This window comes from Cheilinus undulatus, linkage group 4 (assembly GCF_018320785.1).
Source record: "Cheilinus undulatus linkage group 4, ASM1832078v1, whole genome shotgun sequence".
NCBI classification, from domain to species: domain Eukaryota; kingdom Metazoa; phylum Chordata; class Actinopteri; order Labriformes; family Labridae; genus Cheilinus; species Cheilinus undulatus.
In genome coordinates this window covers 22,852,205-22,877,499 of record NC_054868.1, presented here as the reverse complement: position 1 = coordinate 22,877,499, position 25,295 = coordinate 22,852,205, and the positions used below count along the sequence as shown (strand labels likewise).

Below are 25,295 nucleotides of genomic sequence, written 5' to 3'. Positions count from 1 at the left end.
TACAACAACACAGGATCAAGCCATGATAGCTAATGTTGCTAATGTTAGCAAAGATGCTTACAAAAACACGGGATCAAGGCTTAATGTCAAGCTACACTGGCTTAGTCCAGGAGACCTGGATTTGTCCCCAAAACGAGAACATCTAAGCTAACTAATGCAATGGTTATGGGTCGCCAGAGACTGAAGACCATCGACATTGTTGATGACAAGGGTCTTCAAGACATTGTTTGCATCGCCTCGGATGACCTGTATCACAGAACACCTACGAGAACCACTGTAACAAGAATCCGTGAACTGTATGACAGCTAAAAAGGCAACTAAAGTGGAGCAGCTGGCCCGAGCTACATTTATTACACTGACGAGCGACCACTGGACATCAGTCAACAACAGCTACCTCGGGGTAACAGCACACCTGATCATTCACAGCAGAGCTTATTTTGTACTTGATGTGTTTGTCTGCTGGGCTTGTTTGCAGTTTATAAATATTACTGCTCAGCGAATGAAGACAGTCTGATTTACAAACCACAAATACGTTTAAAAACTCTGTTTTTTTATTTTAATATTTCTTCATTTAAACACTATACTTGTGTGGCAACTCAGGGTTGAGCTTTTATACCTTAATTGATTCACAACATTTACCATGAATGTAAAAGACCAACAGCGCCACATTGGGAATTTCACCCAAGGAATTAACCAACTCACATTAAGGACACAGGTCAGTTTACTGAGCAGGCAGGAGATGTGGTTCCAGTTGATAAAAATTATCTTTATTACAGTATCAATGAATAAGAGTTACTAAAAGCTATTAAAAGGGGATGAGGGAAAATGAGGCCAATCAGAAACTGAGGCTTACCAAAGATGAAAAGGGCTGATGTGAAGGGAGAAGGGTATCCCAAAATAACACAAAATAATGTAAATCACCCTAGACGCTCGTGCCAAGCACAGACTCAATCTCATGGACGTGGAAAGGGCCCAAACCAGGGAAACACAGCACACCAGGAGGGGGACACCACCACCCAGGACGCCAACTCCTCCACCCGTGGCTCTTGGCTCTGAAAGGACAAATGAAAAATTAGATGGGCCAAATAAACTTAATGCACAACAAAACGATTGTCCAAAACCCAAATTACCTAGAGGGGAAAATAATAACTAAATAAACAAAATTAGCAAAACAATATTAATTAAGGAGAATAACTAATCACCTCAGCTAATGCAGAAAACAACATACCCAAAGTAAACCAAATATCCCCGAACAACTTCCAAAAAAAAAAAAAAAAAAAGATTTAGGTTTACAGTTAATTCAAAGAAATATACCTTAATGCAATAACTAAATTCACAATATCCCAAACAAATCAAGTAATTAATCAAATAAACTACCAAACCCCAAAATAAATCAGAAATAAATCCCATAAGAAATAATTCGAAATAAACCCCAAAAGAAATAATAGAGTTACAGAAACAGGCAAATAATTAATAAAACTAAATTATTAACTATAACTCAACTGGTCAGACAAAATTCCCCAAACTCAACGGTCATTAGAAGGTTTCCATATGCCAGTTCATAACATGCACATGCCAAAAACATCAATAAGCATTTGTAAGGATGGGTGACGTGCATGCAAGTTAGGCCAGCAAAGCAATGGCTCCACAGAGCAGAGCGAAAACACAGGCAGCCAAGCAGCAGAAAGCAGCATAAAGGCTTTGCAGGAGCACAAAAATGCAGGTAAATGTTAGTATTTTAAATGCTAATGAAAAGATAATAATAATAAATAATAATAATACATTTTTTAGTAAAAAAGCACTTTCAAAGTGCTGTACATAAAGTTTAAAAAAATGAAAATTAACACTTTATTATAAGAACATGTAAAAATCTTAAATTTACTAAAACTAAAGAAATGCTGTGATTAAATTGCAGCATAGTGATGTGACTAACTTGATTATTTTTTTAATCAATTAACAGCACACACACACACACACACACACACACACACACACACACACATATATATATATATATATATATATATATATATATATATATATATATAATCTGTGTGGGACTCAGAACCTAAGAAAGGCATAATTACAATGTAATCACAAATTAAATTAAGAGCCGTACAATGTTAGAGCAGATCTATGTAATACAGCTGTTCAGCAGCATTTCTGTGCCAAGGTACAGCAGTGTCAGCAGGGAAAGACTGCCAACTTAAAATGAGCCTGTTAATACTTCAAGGTGTATTTAATATTCTTTAAGGTACATTTGTTAACATTAAAGTGTCCAACATGAAGCTGTCTCTGTAAAACATCTGTCCAACTTAAAAAAAACTTTAAATCCAGTTAGCGTTCACTGTGTGCCACAGGTATTATACAACAGCATGGCAGGAGAGACAAAAGAGTTTCTGAATCTGTCAGTGGAGCAGGATTGTCAAGCAGTCTGCCGCTGAACACACTCCTCTGCCTGGTAAAGATGTTGTGCAGAATTTGGAAGATGTTTTCAAGGATGGAACATGGTTTATCCACAGTCCTCTTCTCTGCCATCGTCACCAGACAGTCCAGTTCAGTGCCCAAGGCAGTGCCAGCCTGTCTCACCAATCTGTGCAGCCAGTCTGCATCCCTCTTCTTGGTGTTCCCTCCCCAGCATCAAGGAGGGTATCAGTCCTCACAGATCCTTCCACAGTTTATCTACAGTAGAGTCCCTTGAATAAGGTGGATACAACCATTTATGGCATTACAAACATTCCCCACTACTACTAAGTCATTGAAGAACCTCATAAACTTCAACATTCAAAATACTCTCAAATAACTCCACTGTTTTCACTTTTAAAACTCGCATTGCTGTTTAGTCAGTATGATCTTGGATTTGAATGTTGAATTAAAAAACTGAAAGCATCTTTTACTATTTTTAGTTTGATCTTATTTTATATTTCTATGGGAAATCTCCTCTGAGTTAATAATAATAATACACTTTTGCTGCAGGATCCTTATGTAACACTTTGCATGCATTTTTCAGCGTCACGGATAAATTATAGATCAAATGTGATCCCTGTGTTTTGAAGGCAAATAAATGACTGCAGCTGTACTGCATATCAGCAGGTCAATATTAGCTCTCTCTTGTCACCTTTTGAATCATCCCCGTTCCGAGTGTTTAGCTAAAGCTGCACAATAATGTGAGGCATGAACAGCTGCTTAGTGGAGTATATCCTTGAAATTATGTTGCTGTTTATTCAGATTGTGTCTCTAATTGTTCTGAAATAGTTTTCGGCCTTTTTGAATTAACTATCGAGGTTTCACTGTCTGTGGCCTCTCCCTATGTGTCTGCTGGTAAAAGAAGCAATGAAACTAAGAATATATTTATGTCGAAATGATACACTTATTATTTGAAAAAATTTATCCTGACCTTTTTGTTTTGGCATCACTAAGCTTGTACTGTTGAACTTAAAAACCTGGCTGTAAGCCATAATATTGATTCAGATTAGTCACAAAACAGTTGCCAGAAACAGAAGCACATTAAAATCTCCTTAATTCCTAAAGTATAGGGAGCAGATTAAAAGTTTCAACCAAAAGACAAAATAATGTTCTGTTTCTCCCTCTGACATCAGTGTTTCAACCTGTTTCTGAGCGTGTCTGTGAACATGTTTTGCAGCTCAGAGGAACTGAGGAGGAAGCACTGAAGCGAGTAGACGAAGAGATTCTGACAGAAAACCTGTCACTGTTTCCTGATACTGCTCATGTCAGTCTTACAGTTACTCACAGCAGTAAAACTTGAAGAACAACAAAACTATTTCAGTAATTCTGCAGAGTTTACACAGCAACAAACCATATGCAGTGGTGTTAAAGATGCAGTATTATATTGCAGAGGGTGCTTCTATTCTAAAGAAATGCATGGCAGTTTTAGAATCAGACATTTACCTGCAACTTTCACAAATACTGTTAAATTGGAACATCGGTCGGTATGCGCAACAGTGTTGCATCAACTGATGGCCTGTCAGCCATGTCCACTAGATCTGTTTTATGCCAGGCCAGCCTAGTTAAGCCCTATAGTGATTGAAATTATGGCCCTTTTTGTACTTCAAACCACTTTGATTTCATTAGATCTGCTACATTTTGCAATTTTGGTCTTGTAGGCCAGATGAAATCCATTTACTGGCTGGGCCATGTGACACACCTCGTATAAAAAGTTAATGCTATACATAGACTATAAAAAGTTTTTAGCCCCTTGGATGTTTTACCCTTTAATTGATTTCATAAATCAATCATCGTCAATATAATTTGGCTTTATTGACTCAAAAAAAAAAAAAAAAAACAGTAATGTGAAAGTAACAGATTTCCACATAGTAATGTCCATTAAATAAATAAATATAATGTAAAATAAGTGACTGCTTAAATATTCACCCACTTCAAGTAAGTATTTAGCAGATGCACCTCTGCTTGCAATAACAGCACTGAGTCTGTGTGGATAGGTCTCATTAAGACTTGCACATCTGGGCACTGCAATTTTACTCCATTCTTCTATGCAAAACTGCTCAAGGTCAGGTCAGGTCGCACAAGCATTGGGATGAACAGCCCTTTTCAAGTCCAGCCACAAATTCTCGGTTGGATTGAGGTCTTGGCATTGTCTCAGCCACAGCCTCCTTGTCTTTAAACCATTTCTGTGTAGCTTTCGCTGTATGCTTCTATCATTGTATAACTGGAAAATAAATTTTCTCCCAAGCTGTAGTTCTCTTGCAGACTGAAAAAGATTATCCTTCAGGATTTCCCTATATTATGTCACATTTGTCATACCCTCTACCTTTACAAGCCTTCCAGGGCTGGCTGCCAAGAAGCATCCCCACAGCATGATGCTGCCACCATTGTGCTTAACTGTGGGGATAATAATAATACATTTTATTTGTATTGCACTTTACCTTTCAGCAATCTCAAAGTGCTACAGAGCGGAAGAGTAATATGATAACATTATAAAATCAATTAAGAGGAGAACCTATAAAAGACATTTAGCAAAAAGCTTTAGTAAAAATGGTGGGATGGTGCGTTTATGCTGATATGCAGTGTTTGGTGTCCGCCAAACATAGCATCTTGTCTCATGGCCAAAAAGCACCATTTAGGTCTTATCAGACCATAGAACTTTCTTCTAATTGACCATAGAGTCATGCCTTTTAGTAAACTCTACATGAGATTTAATGTGAGTTTTCTTCAATAGTAGCTTTCTCTTTGCCACTGTCCTATAAAGCTTTGACTGGTGAAGAACCTGGCAACAGTTTGCAGAGTCTCTCCCATCTCAGCTGCTGAAGCTTGTAACGTTTTCAGAGTCGTCATAGGTCTCTTAGTGGCCTCTCTCACTAGTCTCCATTAGGTCTGGGCAATATGGCATAGAAATCGAATCCCCAATTTTCTTAAAAAAAAATTAAATTTACAATTTGAAACATTTTTTTCTTATCCTTGTTTGATAAACACACACAAATGACCAACAAAGTAAAAGCATGTTTTTTTCCTTTTTTATGAATTAAATGTAACAAATATCAACTGAATTTTCCTCTTGGGTAAGAGCAAGCTGTAATTTGGTCTCAAAAATGCACCTTTTTACTGCAAGGAGAGTTTACATCAACACAGAAAGGATGCATTTATTTGCAGAAACCTGTGATGGCATACAGAATTCATGTCTAAGCATTTTTTTGTTTGTTTTTTTTCTGTGTTCAATATTGTGTTACTGCTCCTATAGTTTTAGGTTTCACTTGTTATGCAGAGATGAGTCAAGTTGCAACTGACTACACCTTATTTCCCATTGGGGGTGTTCACAATAAAAGCCCTTCATAAATATCAACAACTACTGACTTTTATTGTGAAGGAATTGTCGGAAGTAGCGTTTTTATCATTGTTCAACTAAGCTTCTGCAGCGGTACCGGCGACTTTCTGCAAAGTACAGTGTTTACAGCTGCATCTCTTCATACATCTCTGTCTCGTTTAACGCCACAGCTCACTTCTAGGACTGAACATGGACTTATTAAGCGAATCAGGAGGTTAAACACATTTCAAACTGTTGTTTAAGCGGGACCACTACAGCGCTGAGCTAAAAACAAACCAAGGCGACCCAACTTGTGTTAAGGCCCCAGACAGACCGACAGATAGGCTCTGTAAAGCGAACACAGTCCTTATTATTACAGACGTTAAACTAAGATAGGAAAACACAGGTTTAACCTGTTTACTGTGTTACAGTTTAAATACAGCAGCACACATGAGTGACGTTCAGTTAGTTACATGGCTGCTTTCACTGCTAGAGCAGAACTTACTGCTGACGGGACTGAAAATAAACTGTTTCCCATCACTTTGCCACCTAGTTGGGCTCTACAGCTTAATGCATCCATTTAAGAACTGGTAACGACAGTGATGCAGAAATCCATTACATGGCAGAATTTTTACAGATGACAGCACTGATACTGGTTTACTGCCCAGTGCCCACCAGATTTCAGTGCTACTGACTGCTTTAACTGTGTGTGTGATGGATGTAGGGACTGCTAGCACCAATTGGCTGGACCTCTGTTGAATTAAGTCAGTCACTTAAAAAGGGGCTGAATATTTATGCAGTCACTTATTTTACCTCACATATAATAAATATTTTACCTTATATAAATTGCAATACTTTTGTAGAAATTGATTTTCACTTTGACATTAAAGGTTTTTTTTTTAATAAATCAGTAATGATTTATTAAAATCAATAAAAGGGTAAAAATGCAGGGGGGGAATACATGTTATAGGCATTATACATCAAGCATGTGTTTGTTGGGTGTGGTAGAGATATTCTGTCAGCCAAATAACAAAAAAGATTAAAAAAAAAAAAAAAGGACAAAGAAGAACGGGAAAAAAAACACTCTCAAATGGGATCTGGATCCTTAGCTTAGTTTAAAAGTTTAACTGAACCGACTTGTTCGTAAACGGTACATCTATTACAGCTCAGGGCAGCTGAATCATGATGTCAAAAGTAAATGCTGGCATAAATGGAACAAGAAACTAACAACAGGGAACTTTACCATTCATGTGTTGATTTGATGTTTATTTTCTGTTGATCAGCTTTCCTGTTTCTATAATATCTATTTTGTGATGGAATTAATGATCAGCAGTTTGTCCCTGGCGTTTTATTTTGAAACTGACCAGATGCTCTGTACATTTACATGTTTGACTTCCAGTCTGGGTCAATCTACTCAGTTCATCAATGCAGGGCCCTCCAATGAAAATAGATTTTGTTTGCATCTCTAGCAGAGCGGAGTGGAGTGGTGCTTTATACACAGGATGGATCACAACACATTGGAAATACTGAGTTTTTGTTTCTTTGCTTTTTTCCATTGATAACTCAAGCACTGAAATGAGAGAATTTTGACTGTTGCTTTAGTGTAGTATCCATCAATCTAAAGTGTTTGAATTCATGTTGATCACAGTATAAGAGGGAGTGAGATTGTACTGAAGTGATTGTCGTACAGGACAATTTGAGAGTGTTGTTCAGATTCAGATTTAGATCCTCGTTTTTTGTCGCACCAGGGGAAATTATTTGTGCAGTAGGAGCACACAAATAGGCAACACTGGAATTTATATATTTTTAATGTTCAATGAATACGAAAAAATTAGCAGTTTTGAAATACTACACTATTTTCAAACTTGACAAAATGATACGTCCATGGCCTACAAACTTATTGAGAATATTAGCCTTTTCCTCCAAACATCCTGAAAGTCTTAAGAGAGTTTTTGAATTATTTGTACAAGCTGTTGTGTAAAGCCCTGTTCTAACCACTGAGCCTTACAGTCTTACTTCCATACTCTCCCCATTGACCTGTAAGAGTTGAGATTTATTCTGTTTTTTACAGCGGCAGAAAGCTGTGTAGCGGCAGTAGAGCAAGCAGACAAACAGGAATGTGGGGGGTGGGGGGGTATTAGACCATGGCTGTCATTTGTCACTCAGACTGTCTCTCAGGCTGCAGAGGTGAAGTGGGACACAGCTGTTGGTGAAAGCAAGGCAATGTTAACTGCACTTGTCAACTTGTTCCTTTGTGATTTTGGTGCCATTTGTGCGCTTGAGTGGTTCGTGCGGGGTGTGCAAAGCAGCAGGAAGCGCTCTGCTGTCATTCGTCAGTCAGAGGTGATTCGGGACGCAGTCGCTGGCTGGCTCGTATGCTGGAGACAAGAGAGTGATCCATTTTTGGACTTTGAGGACTGTTCATGTAGAGACGCGGTCAAACACAAAGCACAGGGCAGTACTTTAGAAAGGTTAATACGTGTCCTCCTGGGACGGCTGACGCATCATTTAATCAGACCTGTGTGGATCATTTTGCTGAAGCATCACTTACTAATAGAGACATCACTGAGAATAACTTTTCCAGGACTTTTAGCTCTATGATAACTGAAGTTGCATTTCAAGGAAATACGATCATGACATTGCAGCCAGTTGGCTTAGACTACAGGCTAGAAGTAACTATTTCCAAATCACTCCAAAAACTAACTAAGCCATTTGACTTCTCATGCCACGAGATACCCATGACTTCGCGTAAATCCGGTTTCAGAACTGGGATGCCTTCTTTGTTATCCTGGACTACAACTCCCACCCATATCAAAGGGTTCTGGTCAGACAATGAAGAACACATTTGGCAGGACTCATCCTTAAATGCACCAGAGAGCACTGACCACATTCCTGCCTGTGGCTATCGAACTTCAGAACTCCCCACTCTGAGGGTCAGAACCTTTAGTTGAAAGGTTCTGACCCTCAGAAGTTTAACAAAATCTGCAATGTGTGCATTTCTGACCTTTATCAATTGAAGTGAAAACGTTGTCTATCACATACTTCTGATAACACCACTAGAATTACAAATTTCCTTGCTGCTTCTTATCCAGTTCAAAAATTGTTACCACAAAGAGCATATGTTACCACATTAGCTTAGTTAAGATATTTTCGTATTTTGTGTGTGTGTGTTTTTAGAAGCGCATTTTGTTTTATTCATTTTTTTTCATATAGTCAGGGGTAAAAACATCTTTTGCTTTTGCTATACCCATGCACTGAACAGTCAACTTTCCAATCATTAGACCTGTGGTAGTGCTGTCATGCTTAGTGCTGTGTAGGTGGTAAATCAGTCCTTATCATGTAAAGTTCCTATTTCATCGGTCTGTTAAGACAGTATTTTCAATCAACTCCATACATCTATAACTCCTGCTTACACCCTCTCATACAGGCTCAGATGAAGTCATTGGTTTCACTGTACCCGTTGCACCCTCTCGTCCTTACAATGTATCAAACCACAACAGTAAGAGTCACTCAGAACAGAAGCTTTCTTTGATCCTTGACAGAAAGAATGGCACATTTATTAAACCAACTGCTTTTATACCTCTAATTTTAATCAGTGTAACTGCAGATGAAGATCACTCGAGTGCAGAGAAGCATAAGCTCACTATGTCTGGGAGTCTTTGATCGATTGTCTGGCTGGCCTGAATTAGCAGGACCTCAAATACAGAGAGACTGGTTTCAGTGAGAAACTTACTTTAAACGCCACCATAAACCTGCACCTTAATTTATCACTGTTATCTCGCAAGTAAGGTATGTCAAGTCCAAACAGCATGTATCAGACGACTTAAGGCTACTTCAGTGCTTTAAATTAGTCAAAAGCCACATTATGGATTGGAATATGTATAAGAGTGACATAGCAACATGAAAAAGTTCATTACTGTATCTAAAGGAATGTACCAGTGAAACGTCTGTCTAGCACTTTTATACATCAGAAGTGTAATGTGAAAAATTTTAGTATCAAACTGTATTAGAAATGGCTGCCAAATTGCAAATAGGTTTGTACAAGAAAACAACCTATTGTCACAATAGGTAGTTTTCTTTATGTCATAATCATCAGAAAACATGTATGATCACTGCAATTTAACCAGTTCACCTGGTAAAAGGCAATTGATATCTCATATTTCTTAGTCTTGCTGACCTCCTACTCCACGTCCAGCCAAATGAAGGGTGATAAGAGTCTTGAGGAGTTTTGTACTGAGCCAAGAGGCTAGCTGCACCACTTTAACAGCTTGTCGCCTTCTTCCTGTCATAAACAAGATTTTAACTGAAATGATGATACACTTTCAACCAATAAAGCTTAAGGTGTAAGCGACTGAGTGATGATGTGCCATGAACAAGCATGTTCCATGAAATGGTTCTTTTATATGAGAGCTGGCACTTGTTTGAGAACCAGTTTCCTTTTCCTTTTTTTCTGGTTATTTAATGCTTTTAAAAAGCCAGACCAGTATCAAATAAAGGGCCATTTAGGAGCGAAAGGAGTGACTCTTAATACGCTGCTAAGTCACATTATCTAAAATTGCTAAAATAAGACAGATTTCCACTCTCAGTGAGTGAGGCTGGACAGACATTGGCTGTGGAAACAAGAGCAAGATAAAGATTTACTGTGACAAACTGTACTGAACCATACTGGACTATTTGTTGGATAGGGACCACAAAAGAGTCAATATTGCCACATGAACATAAGTGCACCATGTCTGTAGGGACAAAACAGTTAGAAAAGTATAAAGGACCAATTATCTACATTTCAGTCATTACAAGGGCAATAAGACAACACAGTTTAACCCCTGTGCACATATTTAATCCAAATCAAGCCATCTAAGATACACAGAAAGGGCTCATCATTAAACATATTCTACACTTCTCATCTTAAATATATATAAATATAAACACTAGTGCATGAGCGCCATGCTGTTAGGCTGTAAAGTCATTTTGTTGCTGAAGAAATAAACCATCTTGTTAACTGAAGACACTGAGGTCACAGTCGAATCACATAACCAACAGACATTTGTGCTGAGTGACTCCAATCAGGTGTCTTTAGAGACTATTCCAACTACATTCAAAGGTAATAGATGCTTATTTACTGCTCTATGTAGGACCTATATTGACAGCTTTGTCCTGTTCCAACACAGCGGGTCAAGTTCTCACTTCAGCACTTGTCAGTCATCTTGATGAGATGTTTACATCATATGATATGATGTTAATGAAACTGTTTGTTACTGCAGATAAGCAATGCACCGCTGTATGCCATCTCGTCTTGTGTTTCATATTTAGTTGAAGCCTCTTATTGTATTATTTTTCTTCTTCCGTGATCTGGCAATGTGCAGTTTTTATGCAATCTAAATGTAGTGGATTGATTTGTTAATTTTTGTGTTTTATTGAGTTCTTCTTTATTTAAAACCCTTGATAATATAACTAAAAACTTCCTTTTCATGGTTAACATAAAAGTTGTGATCGGGAGGTGAAGCAGTTGTACCCCCTGAACTGCTGAAAGTGTCTTAATGTGAAACAGATGGAGGAAGAGCTGAGTTTGCATTAACTGCAAATGGCAGCAGCAGCGAATTAACACGGCATCTGGGAGCTGATCAACAATACCTACCTACCTTTAAAAGGGGAGAGCTACAATAAATCTATGTCTCTAAGAGTAAAGGCCTGTTTTTACCCCACCTGGGCTGAATTTAGGATTTAGAGTTTGCAGTTTTACTCTTGCTTTACTTCCTTACTTTAGCTGTGAAACACGTGACAGCAAACCATACTCACTTCAATTTTAAACATGGTTTAACAGAGTCAGAAGCCATCCTTTAATCCAAGTCTGGCAGTGTTAGTGCCATGTCAGGGCACAGGGAGATCTAGGAAGTGGTGCAATTTGAGCAAAGAGCAAGGAGAAAGATAAGAAGTGTAGTGGAAGAAGCAGAGAAGTAGAGAGAGGAGAAAGATAAAGAAAAAATGATGCTATGCATGCACTGGCTGCTGGGATACAGCCCTGAGGGAGCCGTTAAGGTAGCTTGACTTTCTGAGCAAACTGTCTCCTGCGTAGCTGTCAATAAGGTGGTTACCTCGAAAATAGATTTTAGGGGGCAGGCAGTATGAGGTTGAAATTCTAGTATGAGCTGGTTTGAGTCAGGGCCACCTTAGGCATATTAAATCAAAGATAAATAGAGAATGATGCGGCAAAATTTTTAAAATAAAGCTTGTAAAGCCAAATAAAACTAACTTTGTTTTCAAAGCAAGGTGAAAAGGTGCAGTGGCTCACAAAAAACGTTGTGAAAGAGTCAATGAAGTATTTTTGCAAGATAATAACTTATTTCTCCCCTCTATTATATAATACTTCTGATGAATCCTGGGGTGATTTCAAGCCATTCCCACTGCCTTTTGCAACTGCAGCTGTCTCCTGACCCTGACACCTGTATGGATGAATTAAATTATTGTTGAATTAAAAATCTTATAAAGGTACCTTTATCTTAATTTAAAGATTTTATACATCAGACATTGTTTACCTATGTCTGCAGGGCTGTACAGTGCGACATATATGTCGCAAATGCTACGAGAAAATCAGCCCATGCTAAGAGATTCTCACTCCTCATCGCACAGGTGCTATGACAAAGTGAGAGAGGTGTGTGCATGCCAGATGCGCAGATAAGACTTCAGGTATGACTTGTTGCCCCAAAAACTTCACTCCACTTTGATTTGAGATTTGAAATTCATGCCAAGTCCATTTATTTCTTATTTCTGGTACATTTTAGACTCAAGCAGAATGTTTTTCCCTCTCGTCACGTGCAATCCTGTGCGTCTGGAGCGAACAGCTACGCTCCGCCATGATGAGAGAGTGGCCTGCTGTAGCTCTTAACAGACGGGGCAGGCTCAGGGCAGATGCAGTACAGGTGTCATTATGTTGAAGAGGAGCACTGCTATAATCCCAAGTTTTATTTTAAGGCACGTAGGAAAGACGATGTTAAAATGTGTAGCCTACTAGCTTACTTCTCCGTTAGCCTCATCCTTTCCAATTACGCACTGATGGTCGCAGTGTTGGCTGTCAGTGAGAGGGCAGAGCTCTCAGTCTGCACTGACTTCTGATAGAAGATTAATGTTTATAACAATGCATTTTTTTCCTCCACTAATATCGTAGCTGCAGTTGTTTGGTTAACAAGCTAATACGTGTCTGAATTTAGCATACATGTCCGATATAACACGGACAGACAGACAGCAGTGTATGAGGGAGAGATGAGGGAGAGAGAGAAAGACAGGAGCATGGAGGAGAAGGTCAGTACAGCCCCACACTGCATAAACTTTGTGTTTATTGTTAGGGTAAAGACGCGACTTGGAGATAGTTTTTTTTTTTTTTTTTTTTTTTTTTCATTATTATTTTTTTTAATTATTATAAAATTTAATTGAACTCCAATAGTACTGATGTTATGATTACACTTTTAGCTAGAGAGAAAAGAGCGTCTTTTCATTTACATTAGCTCTATAAACATCAGACCCCAGTGTGATACTACAATATGGACCAAACTCTAACAGTGTTTAATTAATTTCTTCTAATGTTAGGAACATTTTCCTTTACTCTGAGTATCAGTTAATATATAAGGGGTGTCCAAACTATGGCCTGTGGGCCAACTGTGGCCCTTGGTCCTTTTGAATTGGCCTGCAAGAAATCCATTAAAAAGGCCCACATAAAAACCTAAAACTTTACTATATTTCTTAGTTTGACTAGGGATGCACAATATTGGGGTTTAAACAATATGGGGATATTTACAAATTAAATTTAGCTGATATCAATACCAATATATAAATGTATATATGTTAATATAAATGTAGTTCAGACCTAACACTTCAGTCCTTGAAACACAGTTTAAAGATGAACACAGAAACATACTTCAGTCTCTAGAACACACTAAAGTTTAAGTAAATAGGATGAACACAAAAAAAGACTAGAGCTGTCTGTTGGACCTGCCAAAAGCAAAAAAAAAAAAAAAAAAAAAGATGAATACAAACAAAAGGATATACTGCTGTAATCACCTTAAAGCACCAACACTTCTATAAAGTTAGTCAGCTTTTTTTTTTTTTTTTTTTTTGTCAAAAATAGGGAAAATAAACCCGATCACTAGCACAGATAACAATACCACACACAGCTTCAAAAAATGTTTGTGAAATATGACAAAAGACTGTGATTAGGGAGTAAAAGCCTACACTCGTTATCTATCGCCAGTGGGAAAATAACAAAGGTTGTGAAATTGTCAACAAACACATACAGGTTTTAATCAAAGCAAATGTGCAGTTTTATCTCATCTGTGATGGGATTAATAATATCTTAACATTGGTAATGAAATTGTGAGTGCAAAACAATCAGCTACATTTGTACCTACTTGTCAAATAATGTCATCTGACAGAAAACATATTGAGAACCAGACAGACAATAAATGCCTCTAACTTTTACCTTGGTGATGTTTACCAAAAACTATATCTCAGTATTTTTTTAAGTCCAGTGAAGATAAATGACACCTATGTTAATATTTAATTTAACTGAATAAGAAATGGTTCTCAAAATATTCATTTTTAGTAAATCAAAACACATCAAAATCTTTTTGATACCTCAGTTACTAAGATAAAGGCCCTAGATACCCAGTCTTTCTTAATTATTCATTGAGCCAGCAAAAATTACAGAGTAATCCAAACACACTAAGTTTTACAAAAAACATTGACAACATTTCCATTAACTGAGGTTGTCAAAATCTACTTTTCCCAAAATTCTTTCTGTTTCAGAATAATAAAATCTCTATTATTTTTAGGATCAGCGGTATCAACAAGAATATACACTTTATGATCCTTAGTCATATCATTTATGTCAATATGAGTGGTATTTTCTTAACTTACATGTCATTCAAAAATATCAATGCATAAAAAAAAAAATATATAGTGCGCAGTAATACTTTTAAATCCATGCACCATGGCAAATAAATTTTATGGAGTTTGGTTGGACCTTTGTGTAACATCAGAGGTAAAATGTCTGCCTTTATTGGAACTATCTCTGTTAAAACTAGGGCTGAATGATGTTCAAAGATATCTAATTATAATTATCTTGACTCGTGTTGTAGTTGATATGATTGATATGTTGAAGGGCATGATCAGTTTTATTTCATCCTTATTCTGATCAAGAAAAACATACAGAAACAAGGAAAGTAGGATTATTTGTGAAGTACTTCAGAAAAAAAAATCTATTTGTGTTGCAATTTTGAAAACAAGGGTTCACAAAGCACTTTGACATGCGGAAAGAAAAACAGAAGAACAAAGAAATGAAACCCAAACAAAAGAAAAATCAGCAGAAGAAATGGCACCAAATAACAACTGAACCCAAGCAGTTTAAGAAGGTGATCAGAAACCTGAACAAGATAATGAGCCAAATTGATGCTTGAATGCTCGCATGAGTATAAGAGCTCTCACACGATGCATATTCAAAACACTTTGCATTACCTAAAAGGATGGTTGCAAATAGCTACAACATAAGCAGGTGCAACAAGAAGAGATATTTAAAATGCTTTCAGTTTACAAACAGGTGCAAGATGAATGCACATTCAAAACTCTTTACATTAATGAGGAACATTACACAAATAGCTTCCCAACAGTCTGACGGGCACTTTTCCCAGACATACATGCTACATAAATGCTGTGGAAATGTTTCTGACGGATGATTGTTGTGGACACTAAGAAGAGTTTAGAGAGTAAGTGAAACATTATCTAATGTTAACCATAGGTATCTTAAATATCACTTAGTGGCCTTCACACATCTGAATATTGTTCAATGCCATGCCATGCATGTCTGACTTTGAAAAGTGTCTGTTTGACTACTTCCATTATGTAGCTATTTGTGTTTGGGTTTTCTGTTAACTAAAAGCGTTTTGAATATGTGTTCATGCTGCATCTCTTTGGGTTTTTGTTGTAGTTATTTGCAACCATCTTTTCTGTTAATGCAAGCATTTTTAAGATCCATTCGTATGAGACTTCCTGGCCACCATACACCCTCAGTTAAAACAAACCTTTAAGTTAGAAAAATAAATTCAAACCAGGGTTCTGGTGTATTCCAGTGCTTTTAAGTGAAATAAGTTAATAAATGTTGAGACATTTTTGTATATGGTGTTGAATTTGATCCAAAATATTTCATCCCTTGTTAGCTCAAGGACTAAGTTAAGTCCATGGCTAAAGGAGACTGTTGTCTAATGCCTGCAAATGGTCCAAAAGACAAAAGGACGACTGAAACACTGTCTGAGTTTCCTGATTCTTGTGCCTCTTCAGTCATTTGCTCAGCTCTTAAAAGGTGACTCTGCCTTCGCCCCTCTCTCGTTTTTCTCTCTCTCTTTCTCTCTCTGACTCTTTGCTTCTTCTGGCTGACATAAAAGGTTGTGTGAAAAATTACAACAGTCCTGAATATTAGAAGTGCCTGCAAAATACTTTCCCAACCTATCCATCACCACAGGGACGCTCAAGTTTATCTTGTGTGAGTGTCTGTGTGTACGTGTATGTCTGGGTGTGCCTGCACGTGTGTCTACGGACACCTGGAAGTCATGGGATCAACCTGTTTGTGTATTATGGCTGTCGGGGTTCTGTGTTTGTAACCTTGCATATGGTACATTTTCACCTGATGGTACAGTTTGCCTGTTAACCTCGCAGTGATGAGGAAATCTATCTTTATCTCTGCTACTACATCATTGTAGAGGACTTTCACACTCTGTTAAACCTCAAACATACAAATGCACACATGGACTAGACATTTATTGAATTTGGAGTCAGAATTCATTATTTAGGCAGGATTCAGCTAAATCTAATTGAGTTTGAATGTTTTGAATGTTCCTTCACTCACAGTGTTCCAGTGGGCTAACCAAAACTATTCATAACAGCCCTCCTACACGTGTTTTTCTTAGCTGTGAAATTTCTTTCTGGATCCTAACCCCTGAAATAACTGAACATTACAATAATGGCTGTATACTTTCAAACATGTCCAGCCAGGCAAAGCAATTTTCTTGCACCCAGGAAAGTTGTTATTTGACACGCATCAACTGAAGAAAACACTTCATTATTTAAAAGTCTTCCTGTGAAGCTATTTTTTACACACCTTACTTGAAATTTGGATATGAAAGGGGTAGGTTTTTGTTGTTGTTGTTGTTGTTGTGTGGGTGTGTGTGTGTGTGTGGGTGTGTGTGTGGTGGTGTGTGTGGGGGGGGGGGGGGGTAACCAGCAGGGTTTTGGGGGTTACAACTAGCTGTACTGCAGTTGTAGCAAATCATTAAAACATTTGACAGCCTTAGTCAGGTCCAGCTCTAAGGACAATCTTTTAAATATTTTTATATAGTTTGATATACATTTTATATAAATCAGTTATTGGAATTTTATACAACTTTATTGGTAGCAGAAATCAGAGGTTAACGGGGCACAAACTAAATATAAAATTGACCTTTTAGGGCAGGGGTGTCAAACTCAATCATAGCAGGGGCTGAAATCTGAATTTAAGTCTAACCTAAAGGGCCTAATGGGGTCAACATTTTAAACTCTAAACCTTATTTTCAAAGGCAGTTAATTAAGGGGGTAAGAAACTGGTGATAAATGATTCTGAGATTTAAAAAAAAAAAGTGACAATATATCTTTAAAAGGGCAGAACACAAAATCCAAAGTTAAAATTATGTTTTCAAAAGGCAAACTGATGACATAGAAAGTGAAAATCATGAGTTTAAAAGGCAAAATATGAGATAAAATTCAAAATTATGAGTTTAAAGGTTGAAATTGTGGACTAAAAATCAAAGTTAAGAGTTGAAAAGGTCAAAATATTTGGTAAAAAGCAAAATTTTGGGTTTAAAAGGTCAAAATATGACTTCAAATTTCACATTGTGAATCTAAAAGGTCAAAATTTTGAGATAATTTCTAAATCATGAGATTGAAAAGTCAAACGAAAGTATTAAAAATCAAAGTTAGGAGTTTAAAAGGGCAAATTATGAGAATAAATTTGAAATCACGATCTTAGAAAATCAAAATATGACTTTTTGAGATGCAAATTTAAAATATTAAATGAAAACACAAATTAAATTCTTTCCCTTATTCCTTACTTTCTATCTTATTATTTTTACTCTTTACTTTTTCAAATTTATATAACTTAAAGTACATTTTTAATCTTCAAGGCTAAATTTACATTTCTATACTGGAGGAAATCTGCAGACCTCAGACCTGCGGGCCAGTTCTAATTAAAAAATGATATAAAATATCATCATCAATATCATCGGGCCGGGTAAAACTGCACCATGGGCTGGATTTGGCCCCGGGCCTTGAGTTTGACACCCCTGTTTTTGCCTTAAACATTTTTGAGTGGATTTGTTTTGTTTTGTTTTGTTTTGTTTTGTTTTGTTTTGTTTTGTTTTGTTTTGTTTTGTTTTGTTTTGTTTTGTTTTGTTTTGTCTTATCTAGCCACAACACCAGCAGGGTATCACCTGCTAATTCTAATCACTTATTTCATCACATTTTTTTACTGCATGAAAGGAAATTGCTTTAACATACTGGTTTTTCAGTTTCTGAGTTATATGTAGAAGTCACCTAATCCATCCTTATATCACTTTAATAACCAGCTTATCATCTTAAAGAAATATGTAATTGCCTCACAGCCATTGTTAGACAGGCTAAATAAAAAACTATTTACACTATATGCAGGATTTAATGATTTAGATTTTTTGAATAACACCTTGCTTGAAATTGACTTGATAGAATAGACCAACATATTAAAAAATACATGTCTGTTAGTGAGGGAACTTTGCTTCAGTTGGAAATTATTGAATACTTCCTACAAGATAGTTAAAAAAACACCAGTTCTTCTGTGCAGTTTCTTCTCATCATGTTAATTGGCTCAATTGGCATGGAAGTTGTACATTTGGCAATAAAGCATCATATCATCATTAATCAACACAGCAAATTATTCATCATAATAGCAGGAGAAAATCAGTCAGTTGGGAACAATAACAAAACCTAATCAGAGAGAAATGATCATGTGATTGGTTTTTGGATAATTTACTTTCTTGCAAATTGAAATGGCTGCAATTGGAATAAAATCTAAAAGTTCTTGTCCATTAAAGAGAAGTCAGACGTTCTTAGGGAACTGATAAATACTCTGAACAGGATTGTACAAAAAACATCACACAATAAAAACTCTCTCCAGCTGTATTTATTGTGGTATTTATAAAAACCAATACAGCATATCTGTTAAACACTAGCGCTGTTGTGGGGAGGTGGGATTGTGATGCTGCTTTAAGAGTCTTTTAGCCCGGCCTGATTTTGCTCCTCACATCTTCGTTAATCTTTTCAAGGTGATGGTTTTCCAAGTGGCTCATTATGTCGGTCATATTCCCTATCAAGTGTGTCACCACAGTCTGGCAGTGATTTTTGGTTTGTCCATCACCTCTTCGCCTTCATCATTTCGTGACACTAGAAACCCAGAATGCTCCCACACGTCAGAATTAAAAGTCGCTGGAGTTTCCACAATCCCAAAATCTTGTTGTGCCCACCGTCCACGACGGTATTGAGATGCTTCTGTCACTGCGATACTCCAAAATTAACGATACCATTCTTTCTCTATCATTTAGATATTTGTAAGTAAATGAAAAACATATCTGACTTCATTTTATGCTATAGCAGTGCAGCGTCAAGTTATTCCCCCAAACCATGTCTCCCCCTTCATTTCTCAACTCTAAGGAAAGTATATACAGAAGAAGGTCATAAATACACTATAGTCAGATTCCACATCAGGCCCCCCAGAAGATTATTAGAGGGAAAAATTATATATTGGGATAAGTGCTTTTTTTTTGTTGTTGTTGTTTTCAATTTCTGCAGGTATTAAAGCAATGCCAGCAATAGGACTAGTGAAGCACGATAAGTATTTCTTTTAGATCAATACCAATAATTATATACCTCTAATGGCCAATAACCAATAAGATAACTGATTTGTTTTATTGTTTTGTTTTGGTGTAGTGGTGCTGCACTCATTCAAAATATAAATCTAAATGCCAAGATCAGAAAATACATGCCTTTGCACTCATCCAATCACAAACCGAGACAGCGGTAAGACCTGCTTCACTTGGTCCATTTTGACCTTTGAAAAGGGAAAGAAGGGATTGTTTAACATGCAAATAAAATACAACTCACTGTGACTGACAGTTTAAGTTCTGTCATTAATCTTAATGTAAAACATTAGACATTTGACAGTCCAGCCATAGTTACCATGGAAACAAAAGGTTGGGTTGGGGAAGGTGGCTGATGTTTATTGTTTATGGGAGAGCAGGGCACAACCTAATACTTTTTGGATTTGATTAATACAGTTCTCATCACATATGTAGTTTAATTAGATAATATTCATGGATTTAAAGATATATATTTACATGTCTATCAATAGCATTCATCTAGAATGGAAAGATTTAAACATTAATTACAGATTACAGATATATGGATATTACTGGTAAAATATGTAAGAACATGAATAATACAGAAAAAAATACACAGATATTGATAGAAAAGCTATAAAATCTATGTTAGAATGTATTTTAAATACAAATTCTCATTATTATATGTTTATGTATGATTATGTGTTTCTTTTGCATTTTAATGTGTGATTTATATTATATTATATTTAGCGTGTGTTATATAGCGCATATTTATGTGTGTGTGTGTGTGTATATATATATATATATATATATATATATAAATTTCTGATTAATTTCTGAGGAGTCAGAAATTAATCAAGCATAACATTCAACCACAAAAACTCATTTTTCAGTTCATGAATGCAAGTAAATAACTATAATTTGACATGTTAATCAAGAAATAATAATGTGCTTTACTATTTTTTCATTTTTTTGTAAATCAGTAAATTTGAAAATTCATGGATAACAATAATACTTCAATTTTAGCTTTAAAAATATCATTTGGGTGAAAGAGCTTCTACATATTGGTGTATTAACCATTGCGGAAACATAAAACATGATTTTGGTAATTACCAATGCTGTTAATTTAGGGCAGCTGTGGCATAAACCTTACTTTGGGTGGTGGTCTAATAAATTTGTTAAGCACTGTATATGTATGTATTTATACTGTATGTGAAAGCTGAGTTTGTTTAAGATTAGATAGAGCATTAAAAGTGTTTGCAAAGTAATATTTACATCAATAACATTTCTTTTCTACCACCCAGTTTATTTCATGAGTCTCACTTCATGTCCTTAAAAGGTGTACAAAGCTTCTAAGTGAACTTAGTCACTGACAACTTAAAACAAATCTTGTGTCAAAACAAGTGTCATTAGTTTGAAGCAATGATGACCTTGGTAAAAGAACATGTTGAAGTAGTTTGAAGGGGTACTCAAACTGTCTCCAGCTTTGTTAAGAGAAAACATCTGACTACTAACCAGCAAAAGCCTTAATTAAAGAGATTAAGACTCTTTGGGCTGCTGTTTGCCCAGGGATCCTGGACAAATCCTCAGTAAACATAGACTATACCAAGTAAGAACATAACCTCAGTATTTGGAGTTTTGAAGCCCAACAACTAGAGCTGAGCTTTTAATCAAGTTTCATTATCAATCATGATTTTGACTGCCCATGATTTGAATGATAGGGTGGCACGGCGGCACAGGGATGAGCGCTGTTGCCTCACGGCAAGAAGGGCCCTGGTTTGCTTCCTGGTCAGGGCCTTTCTGTGCGGAGTTTACATGTTCTCCCCGTGTATGCGTGGGTTCTCTCCCGCTTCCTCCCACCACCAAAAACATGCTCATCAGGTTAATTGTTGACTCTAAGTTGGCCGTATGTGTGAATGTGAGCATGCCTGGTTGTCTGTCTCTATATGACAGAGCTGCTCCAGTACCCCCGCGACCCCCAATGGGATAAGCAGTATAGAAAATGGATGGATGGATATTTTAATGATTTATTGTTAATATTATTTGATTGAAATATAAAATGAATTACTTTTTGGTAAAGAAAGTTACACTGACATTATACGTTTACTTATAAGACAGGAGGATGCACTGGATGAATTAGATTCATCATGATATCAAATAAAATAAAATTGTTGGCCTGCTAATTGTAACCAAATCAAATCTGCAGACCAGTCAAGATGCACAGACGTAGGGGGTAAACATTTTTATTTCCTCTGTAAAAAACAAGAGGGCATTTATATACGTAGGTGTTAGCCGGACTGTAGTGGTTTTTGCAGCCAGCCTAAAGTGGACAATCATGGAAATTTAGTCTGTTTTTTTTTTTTTTTTTTGTTGTGGTTGTTTGTTTTGTTTTGTTTTTGGTTTTGGTTTTTTTTGCATTCATCTGCTGGTTTCACGTTTTACTTCTGGATTTCAGCACTGCTCGGATATAACCAAGGGCCAGATGAACTCTAATCACAACAGACCACAGATTAGAGTGAAATACATTGGATATAATTGCTTTCAGGTCCTTCAGTATTTGTTGTATCCTTCACTTTCCCTGACAGCCTGAAATATATTTACTTTTAATTAGAAATAATTAAATGGATTATTACCAATTTTGACTTATTAATTCCTTTATGCATTATTACCAGAGTGTGCATTTCATCTCAAATGAGCTCAGCCCTTCTAACAGGAACAAAACTACCTCTCACTGAAAACTAATTTAACACTGAGAAGGAGTGTGGCTGCTGAAGAGAGGGATGGAGAGAAGTAGGACGCAGAAAAGCCTCAACATAGACAAAGAGGGAGAGAGAGTGCCGAACAATGAGAGATAAATGGATGAATGGAGAGATTTACTCATTTTCTTCTGTTTGTTGATGAATTCCTTTTGTATTCAAGGCTTTGGCAATATTGTTCATGCACCATCCAGTCCAATGATGCATGCTGGATAGAAAATGAAACAAAAACACAAGCTGTGTGTGAGAGCTACACAGAAAGAGGGAGAGCTGTCATGTTCAATCAGAATGAGGTGTCTGTGTTGGGCAGCAGGCAGTGAGGTGGAATAAAACCCACCTGATTAATTTTAACATCATATCCTCATGTTTTGGGAAGTTGAGACAGAGGTTGTGACTGTGAGAGGGAGAAGAGGAAGATTTGGGGGGAATAACAGGGATTTTAGTAACTGTGAATTTGTTGAAACCGAACTGACTGTGTAAGTCAGTTTTCCTCAATGTGTTAGAGAGAGAGAGAGAGAGAGAGAGAGAGAAAGCAAGGTCCTTGCTGGTTCCCCAGACCCATTGTGTTATGCGTTATTGAATAAGCTCTATGCTCCACAGTATTACTGTATATTCAGCATAATGACTATAGATCTAAGAACAACACTGGGAACCTCTGGCTGGTTAAGGTTATTGAGCTGACACTCTGTTATTTCTTTGCAATGCTTCCTTTCTGTAAAGATGTGTGTGTTTTTGAACCACACATAGACAAATAGATGAGGCTAGTACTGGCCTTTTCTTCAAACATGTAAAAGTCACTGATATACTCAAACATTAAACATTAAACATTGCATAAAAACTTCATTATGCATGAATTATCATTGTATACAGTGCTGTGAAACACTATTTTCCCCATTTCAGATTTTTTTTTTGCACATTTGTGGCACTTAAATGTTTCAGATCAGATATCCTGGGTTCATAAAAATGCAGTTTTTAAAAGATAATATGATTTATAAAGGGGAAAAAGCCATCCAAACCTAATGTGCCCTATGAGAAAAAAATAGCCCACCTTGTTGAATAATGAATTGACTGCATTTTACCACAGTTTTGGAAAGCTGAGTTCAGTATGACTAGCCACACCCAGGCCTGATTATGGTCGGACTTGTTGAGTTTAGAAATTCATGAAATAGAAGCTGTCCGACAAAGTGAGTTAGTCAGTGACATCCATCAGTCTGGAAATTGTTGCAAAGCCATTTCTAAGGCTTTGGGACTCCAGTGAACCACAGTGAGAGCCAAAAGATGAAAACTTAGAACAGTGGTGAATCTTCCTGGGAGTGGCTAGCTTACCAGAATTACTCCAAGAGTGCACTGAAAACTCATCCAGCAGGTAACAAAAGAGCCCAGAACATCTCAAGACTTGCAGGCCTCACTTGACCATGTTAAGTTCAGTGTTCAGGATTCAACCATAAGAAAGAGACTGGGCAAAAATGGCATCCATGGAAGACTCTTATGGCTAAAACCACTGCTAGCCAAAAAGAACACAAAGAATCATCTCACATTTGCAAAAAAAAACAAAAAACAAAAAAACAAAACTTTGATAATCCCCAAGACTTTTTGGTAATGGGCTCTATGCACGGCAGGGGGTGGCGTATTTCTGGTGGAAAATAAGGCTGCTTAACAACTTCCGCCCAATGATACTTGCTAAGCCAAAACGGAATCTAAACCCTCCTATACTGCCTTAATTTGTCCGTTTCGTTATTGTTGTTTTTTTTTTTTTCGATTGTTGTTTGTGTTTACTCTATCATCATCACTTGGCATCCAAACATGCTAAAATGATGTTTCAAAAAAAGGTTAAAAGCACCTCTGGACATCGTTGCTGCGTGCTGCAATGTACATCTTCAGCTAGATTTAACTCGTCATTCACAGTCAGCTCAGGTAACTCATGCAAACAGTGAGTAAACCGCAGCAACTTTGCCATCATTTCTCTTCTCCCGACTGGAAGTGTGGGAGCGGTCTACTGCCAAATGCAGAAGCAGTTCATGCATAGAGCCCATAGGCTGTGGACTGAAGAGACAAAAGATGGATTCTTTGAAAGGTGTGCATCCCGTCAGAAATGGTGTTAAATTTACACAGCATTTCTTAAAAAGAACACCATACCAACAGTCAAACATGATGGTGGCAGTGTGATGATCTGGGGCTGCTTTGCTGCTTCAAGACCTTGACGACTTGCTGTAATTGATAGAAACATGAATTCTGCTCTCCCAGAAAACCTTGAAGGAGAATGCAGCACAAATTGAATTTAAAGGCTTAGTGTAACTACCAGTGGAGAAAGCAGTCATATTTAGAAAAAAAAAAAAAAAACACTTTACCTGTGTCCAGAATACTGCAAATTTATCTAAGCTTTTATCAGTTTGTTTAGACTCTAAAGGCCTTTACACACTGGGTCCGGTTATTTCGTCCGAATTCTTTGCACATCAAAAAAGAAAATTGAGTTCATGTTGTTCTAATGACGTTTGCAGACTGACGCCAAAATTTTCGTCCATCATATTTTTATTCGGAACAAGTTCGATTTTATGTGAAATTTTGCATCAGTCCAAGTCATTTAAATGGGTGAGTGATGATTCAAAACAGTGCCCACTGCTTCCTCCTCACTTGCTCACCCCCGCCAGACCCCTCCTCCCTCCCTCTCTCCTTTTCTCTCGCGCTAACCTCACTTTAAACACCAAAGTTTGCTAATTTATGCTGTGGATATAAACCATGGAAATATAACAGATATACGGGTGGTTAATGATTCAGATCAGCGCCCGCTACTTTATTCTCTCTCGCTCACTCACCCCCGTC

General features: G+C 37.0%; 1 protein-coding gene across 3 annotated transcripts in view; it reads left to right on the top strand.

The window, feature by feature from the left end:
- The window catches only part of LOC121508055 (zeta-sarcoglycan), a 605,848-nt gene that overhangs the window by 369,504 nt on the left and 211,049 nt on the right, over window positions 1–25,295 (top strand). The window lies entirely within an intron of this gene.